The sequence below is a fragment of the Arvicola amphibius genome, chromosome 12, assembly GCF_903992535.2.
Source record: "Arvicola amphibius chromosome 12, mArvAmp1.2, whole genome shotgun sequence".
Lineage (NCBI taxonomy): Eukaryota > Metazoa > Chordata > Mammalia > Rodentia > Cricetidae > Arvicola > Arvicola amphibius.
The window spans coordinates 68,293,104-68,300,688 of NC_052058.2; positions in this window are offsets into that span (position 1 = coordinate 68,293,104).

The following is a 7,585-nucleotide window of genomic DNA, read 5'->3' on the forward strand; positions in this document are numbered from 1 at the left end:
CCAGGCTTTATCAATCATTTTTCAGGCAGACATGGTGGCACACACCTTTAATCTCAGCACTCAGGAGACAGAGATCTCTGAGTCTGAGGCCAGCCTGATCTACAGAATGAGTTCCAGGACAGTCAGGGCTACACAAAAACATCCTGTCTTGAAAAACCAAGAAAGAAAAAAAGAAGAAGGAGAGAGAAATAGAAAGAGAGAGAGAGAGAGATAAATGAATGAATGAATGAATGAATGATGAGTTTCGTCCTGAGGATAAGAGTTGCTCAAAATCCATTCCAAGAGAAGCTGGCCCCAGGACAGGATAGACTGGGTTTGGGGGCTTTGTCTTTACCATATGGAGCCATGACTTGGCTGATTGGTTCTTAGTTCTCTGAGCATGGAAGGAAAGAGAGATCAATTCATGTAGGGTATGTTCTTGAAATAGGGAAAGCCACTACACTTAAGCATGTCCAAGGAAGTTCTGCCTGCCTACATCTCCTGCGGCTAGGAGGGCACAGACTTAGACAACAGTTCCTCTGTTGGGTGAGTATGTGCGCTTGCTACAGATAGGAGGGCACGGCTTGAGAGGAGCTCACCCAGCAGGCAGGAGGTGAAACACTACACAGAGCTTACCACAGGCAGAGCAAACTGTTTCTGTGGGGCCTGAGGTTTGTACAATACTGGGAACTAGGAGATGGTCTGGCCCACAAATCATATGACCTTAGTTCAGATTCCTGGAGCCCACATAAACAGCTGCGTGTGGAAACGCACATATGTAATCCCAGCCTGTCTTTGGGAGATGAGAAATGGAGACAGGGAGATCATCCAAAAGCTCCAACTACCTAGGCTGCAGGGTGGCAGAAACAGCCATGGGACTAGCTGGCCTGCAGGGCAGCAGAAACAGCCATGGTACTAGCTGGCCTGCAGGGCAGCAGAAACAGCCATGGGACTAGCTGGCCTGCAGGGCTGCAGGGCAGCAGTGGAAGCAGCAAAAGAGGCCATATTACAAGGAAGGTGAAAGGTAAGAACAGATGCCCAAAAGTGGTCCTCTAACCTCCCCATGCACAGACAGGCTTAACTTCTGTGTGCTCTCCCTATCCATACTAATACCATGCAGCGCGCGCACACACACTGGGAAGAAAGGGGTCCATGCACTGCATTACCCTCACAAGGAAACTCCCATCTATGAAGTTACTATATATGTTTTAGGCTACAAGGAAGCTGGGTCCTTGTTCCCCTCCTGCTCTAGCATCTGTTGGCTTCCGTCATAGGGTGTGTACATGACTGTACTTCCCTTCTGCTGCAGACACCTCAGCCACCGTCTAGCCAGGCTAACCTGTTTGGTGTGCTCATGGGATGACGATGAGGGTGTGGCTTGGAGCTGAAGGTGGCCAGAGGCTACAGAATCAGACCTTTGCCAGGGAGGAATAGGCATCCCCAGGCACATGTTCACTGGCACTGTGGTGAACCGCTGGACTGGGCATGAAACCAGGCCATCTCAGGAATGGAAGAGTCAGTGGTGGATTAAGAAAAAGAGCACCTCCTAAACAGGAAGTCCAACCGCCCTTCCTTCACCTCACTGTGGACCAGAAACAGTAGTTTGGGTTGTGTACGAGTGCAGGGCCTCCTGTCTCTGCCCCCAGCCAGCGTCGAGCATCCCCTGCACACAACAGAACTGAACAGGAGGCATGCCTGAGCTGGACATGGTGCTAGGTTCGCTTTTATTAAAACCTAACAACCACAACTACAAAACAGTGCTATTCCAAGTAGCACTGTTAAGAGGATGGAACTCTCAAGCCAGCTGTGCTGAGACTCTTTGGTTCTTTTTCTGGAGCTCGTGGGAAATCCAGGATGACAATTCTGCTTCGTGTTTCTAGACCCCATTATACCAAAGGCTCAGGGCTACCCATGAGACAGTTATTCTCCATAGTAACACTGAGAATATTCTAGGCATATTCACTGAGAGAAAGCACTGGGTTTTATTTTGAAATACACATTATTTTGAAATACATATTATTTTGAAAATAATTGCATATAATATTTTTATATATTATATTATTATTTTATATTATAATATACATTATAGATTATATTATATTATTTGATATATGTTATATATTACTGTATATATTATTTTGAGATATATACATGTCATTGTCAGAGAGAAGATCTTGTATAGTAGCCAGGCTAGTTGAACTCACTACAATCCTTCTGTCTCAGTCTCCCTGGTGTTGGATTTACCATCATGTGCCATCATGCTCCAATTAAAACACTCTTTAAAGACTAGGGTATCTTGATTTCCTTTTACCAAAGAAAAAATATTTTTACAGTTGCTGACCAGGCATGAAAATAGTACAAGAATTGCCTACCCATCATGGCAAGAGTCTTTCTATGACTTTGGAGAGGCTGGCCACCTGCAAGCGATTAACTGATTTTATTTAGGTCCCCACCAAAGCCTGAGGTAAGAGAACTCTAATCTGTTTATATACACATCCTTATGCTATGTAAATCTGCAGCGAGTTTTCCTTAATGACTCCTCAGTGTCTAAGAAGGCACAATGACAACTCCCTCTGAAAAGGCACTGTGAGAGGCCATGTCTTACTTGATGGGACTGTTGCAGGGTACAGACCAGACCAGAATCCCACCCTATGGACCAGAAATCACAGTGAATAGGAACGGTAAACGGGAGAGATGAAGGATATAGCCCTGGGAAATGGAGTCTCCTAGAGCAAGGCACACATTGTATAAAATAGTGAAAAACTTTTATAATCTCAGTGTGGGGCCTAGTGTTATTCCCATCATAAAGATGAGGAAAGTAAAGAACAAAGAGGCGCCATTGTGTGCCCGGGGCCTAATGTGGAAGCTATGGTGACGTGACTGGGGCCTTGAGGGGTGGGGTGCGGAGTGGGGCCCATGTTGTAGGATCGTGGGTCCATTATAAAAACTCTGTCTTTTCTTCAGAGTGAGATGAATGGCACGGGAAGCCACGGTGACAAGTGAAGACATGACCTGAGTTATATCTCACAGGAGTAGGCATGCGGCTGTGTTGGCAGAAACCAAAGGAGGGGGCAAAAGCCGGGAGATGAGATCAGAGCTCAAGGTGACCAGGATGGAGGCAGGAGGAAGTGGTCCAGAGCTGCCTGTCATCTGAAGCTGGAGTAGCAAGGTTTACCCTGAAAAAAGGAGAAGGGTCAAGAATGATCCTCAGGGCTGGGGGCATAGTTAAGCACACACATAAGCTCGTGTATTCGTGCATGCATTCATACAGTGGCCTTCAGAAGATTAGACTGAGCGACCAATAGAATGAAAACTGAAGCAGAAGTCGGGGGGCCTAGAGAGTAGGAGCTCGGCCGTGGACATCCCCAGGAGAGGCTAATGACCCGTCCAGGGGGACATTGCAAGCTGGTGGCTGGATAGAAGGGTGCAGAGAGCAGAAAAGCCGTGCAAGCCGTCCCCAAACACACTCTTGAAGACAGTAAGGTGGCACGTTCAAACTCATGAATCCAGGTGGGAAAACCAAAGGTGCGATGGCAATAGAGAAGAGGAGGGGCTTAAGGCCAGAGCCTTGGGTGCCTGCTTAGTTCTGTGTTCAGAGAAGAAGAGGGAAGGATAGAGAGGGGTGGCCTGTGATGGAGGAAGATCCTATGAGCTGGAAACCGAGAAGGCATTTTAAGGAGAACAAGTGATCAATTGCGTCAAAGGGTTCTCCTCAGTGTGAGAGGATGAGGGGTTTGAAGTGGCTCCTGAGTTTGCACGGATGGAAACCTCAGCAAATGCAGCTTGGGTGGGGGAGTAGAGACGGGTTTAACTGCAGTGGTGGAAGAGGTCTGGTTCTGTTGTTTGCTTGTTTGTTTTGGGGACAGAGTCTCAACTGTGTAGCTGTGGCTGGCCTGGAACTCTCTATATAAACTGACCTCAAACTCACAGAGATCTTCCTACCTCCGCCTCTGGAGTGCCGGGGTTAAAGGCGCAAACTGCTAGGAGAGAGTTCTTGAAGTCTATTTGGTTTCAAGAATGATGAGATGCAGACGTAGTGGCATATACATATGATCCAGCACTTGGAAGGGCAAGGCAGGGAGATTCCAAGTTCAAGGGCAGCCTGGGAATCACAGTATGTATGGTTCTGTCCAAGGGTGGGAGAGCAGAAGGAGAAAGAAAGAGAGAGGAAGTGGAAGAGCAGATATGAGGGGATTCCATGGCTTGCAGTCCCCATTATCTTGAGATATCACTGAAGTTGGGGGCCCAGAATGAGCACAAACCTTGGAGGTGGTGACTGACCCTGTGGTTGGGAAGGGGCGCAGGTAACGGTACTGCCTAGGTGTGATCACAGAGGGAATGGCCGAGGGCGGGTGCAGTCACAACGCTAGGGAACTTATTCAGTGGGCACAGTTTTCTCTCTTTTAATACTTGAAGGGACTTCGGTGACTCAGAGTGAAGTTTTGCTTCTCAAATGAAGCCTAATGAAATCTTTGCCTCCTGGAAACCCACAAGTCGTGAATGATACATCGTGACACAGCGTGGCTCTTAGCATCCTGTTTGCAAATACAACGGGAATTCTTGGTGAAGCTGATGCAGAGAGGATGACTTTGAACCCGAAATGAACACCAGTGTACGTCCCAGGGGTTGGTTGGTGAAGTATATTTGAGTAACTTCTGCTAAGCCCAGGGCTCAGGAGAGAATATTTAATCACTGGATTTCCTCTTGTGGTTGCCCTGTGCATTTGGCTGGACATCTTGAGAAAGTTGGGAAAACACGAGCCCATGAAACCTTAATTTGATTGGATTTTTTTCTCAGCCAGTTTAGAAGGAAAAAATATATTATGAATATAAACTCATTTTATATTTATGAATATAAAAAATATAATCTTATTTTTTTTTTCAAAAAGAGCTGTTCTAACTTTCCAAGTGAGGACCAAGAGTTAGCAGAAGTCTGACCAATATTGTGTTAACTGTGCTGGTCCAGAACAAAACACAATGGTTGAGAAGGACCCAGACACACAGTCCTCTGAAAGATGACAATGGGCATTTGTTCTGTGTTATGGGGACACAGACACACTTTCAAGTCTACCTGTGAAAGTGAAGAGCCACACTTTAGAAAAACCACTCACGGGGGTTTAGTTGATCTGAAACCACACCTTGACCCCCATGTCTTTTTCTTGGAAACTTCTGTTGAATTAAGGTAGCTCTCTCTTCACTGTGCCCACAGGCAGAGGACATGTACGGGGTTCTGAGTCAGCCACAATCATTCTTTTTAAGAATAGCCTCTCAGCCATCTTTGGGACTCTTTGAAGAGTTGTTGTTTGCTTTTTTTCCTTTCTTCCTTTTCTTCCCCCTCGTCCCACCTTCTGTTCATGTTAGTTACTTATATTTATGTGCAGTGGTGTTGTATCTGTGTAAGGTGTCAGGTTGCCTGGAACTGGAGCTACAGACAGTTGTGAGCCACCATGTGGGTTCTGGGAATTGAACCCCAGGTCCTCTGGAAAAGCAACCAGTGCTCGTAACTGCTGAGCCATCTCTCCAGCCCCCCTTCTGTTCAGTTCAACGACCTGAGATCATAGGTCAAAATGAGGGCTCGTCTCCCTCAGGTGAGGGTGAAAGCAGAGCAAAACAGGACAGGACAGGAGTCAAGGCTGCCACTGCTGGGGAATGTGGTTGTTATAGACCAAAGGATGGGTAGGCTTCCAAAGGGATGTGCCCTGGTCCCTGGAGTGCTGTTCCCGGGCAGTGCAGGAGTGAAGGGACTCACTGGGCACAGCGGGTGTCGTTTGCTTGGGGGGAAGCTTGGAGAAAGGTGTGGGTGCTGTCTCCTTCTGTGAGCCTAAGCCTTAAAATTTTTTTTATTTTATTTTTTAGGTGAACAGATGTTTTGGATGCATTTATGTCCGTGCCACAGGCGTGCCTGGAAGAGGGCACCGGATTCCCGGGGACTGGAGTTACAGACAGTCATGATGAGATGTCATGTGGCTGCTGGAAATAGAACCCTGGTCCTCTGGAAGAGGAGACTGCTCTTAATCCTGAGCCATCTCGCCAGCACCCTTTGGGAGAAAAATCTGAATCACTTTCACAGAAAAAAAAAAAAAAAGGAAGAAAGAAAGAAGGAAGTAAACCTTGTAGAATAGAGATGATGTGGATCTGACCAGACAAACATAGAAAGAAACTTTACAGGCACATTCCACCATAATCTCCCATTCCCCTTTTTCTTTCCTTTTCCCGAACGTTCCTCCCTCCCTCCTTTTATCTTCCTCTTTTTCCTCTTTACGTTTTACACAGTATCTCACTACACAGTCCCAGCTGGAACTTGCAATCCTCCTTCGGCTTCCCAAGTGCTGGGATTGCAGCAGGCATGTGCTAGCATGCTTGGCCTCTCATTTTCTTATAAATGAACAAACCCAAACATACGCTTTCTAATTTTAAGCAGATTCTCTCGAAGGAAAAGTTCAAGCAGATTTTTAGCCGTTTGGCAAATTACAGTGACGCTGAGGTGTGGTTTTTTTGCTCAGGTTGCTGCTGGCGTGAGCGCTAATGCTAGGCCCACGCGTGTTTTAGGAGCAGCATGAGGATAGTCTCCTTCCTGAGTCGACACAGGACTCCTGCCAAGAAGGGTGCCGATGGCCTGAAACACCGAAAGCACATTTTCAGACAGGCAGAGGCACCAGTTCAAACTCGCCAGAGATGCTTTTCCACCTGGCTCATAGCTATTCATTCATATTGGTTTTGACCATCCTACCTGTTTGGTTGTTTTAATTCCTTATTCATTTTCAGGTCTTTCCATATAAGGTTAGCAAAGGGATCCCTGACTCGGAAGCTGTCATTTGGGACAATTAACTAAAAGATTAATTTAGCTCTTAGAACTAAAAGATTAATTCAGCTCCTAGAAGCCTGCGTTTTGCCATCTGTGTTCTTCCCATGCCCAGCTCCAAGGTCCTCCAAACACTAATGCTTAATGATGGAAAATTCCATCAATTTGGAAGACATTGGCTTTAGATTTGTTTCCAGTGGTGTTCAGTAAAACTAAAATCAGTTATTCTAGCAAAGATGAGAGGAGGGAAAAAAAAATGACCTGAGTGGGAAAAAAAATGATAAATTTCTCCTGCCAAAGAATCACAAATAATTTTATGCAGATATTCTGCCCTCAAGGAGGTGGGGGGATGGGTCCCACTCTCAGGTGTAGGATCATGGGGGTTGGGTGGGAGAGTCATAGTTCAGATGCCAGAGATGAGCCCCACAGAAAGTCACATACCGGACTGTGCCTGCTCTGTAACAAGGAGATGGAAAGGGCACTTACATCGTCGCAATGGTGACAAATTTAGAGCTGTCCTAACCAACAGAGAGCTAAGGAGATATGACACCTAAACATCTCCTGCTGTCCTGTATGGGACTCAGGGCAGAGAAAGGACACTGAGATGCGTAGCTCAGCGGCGGAACGCAAGCTTAGAGCGCTGGGGTCCCAGGTTCAAGTTCCAGCACACGCACAGGAAATACATGGGGTTAAGAAAATGAAGACAATTTTAATGCAGCATACATTTGGTTCCAATGTTGGCTTGTTAATCATAACGTATAGGCATCTTAATGCAAAATAGACCAGCAGACTGGGTATGCATTAT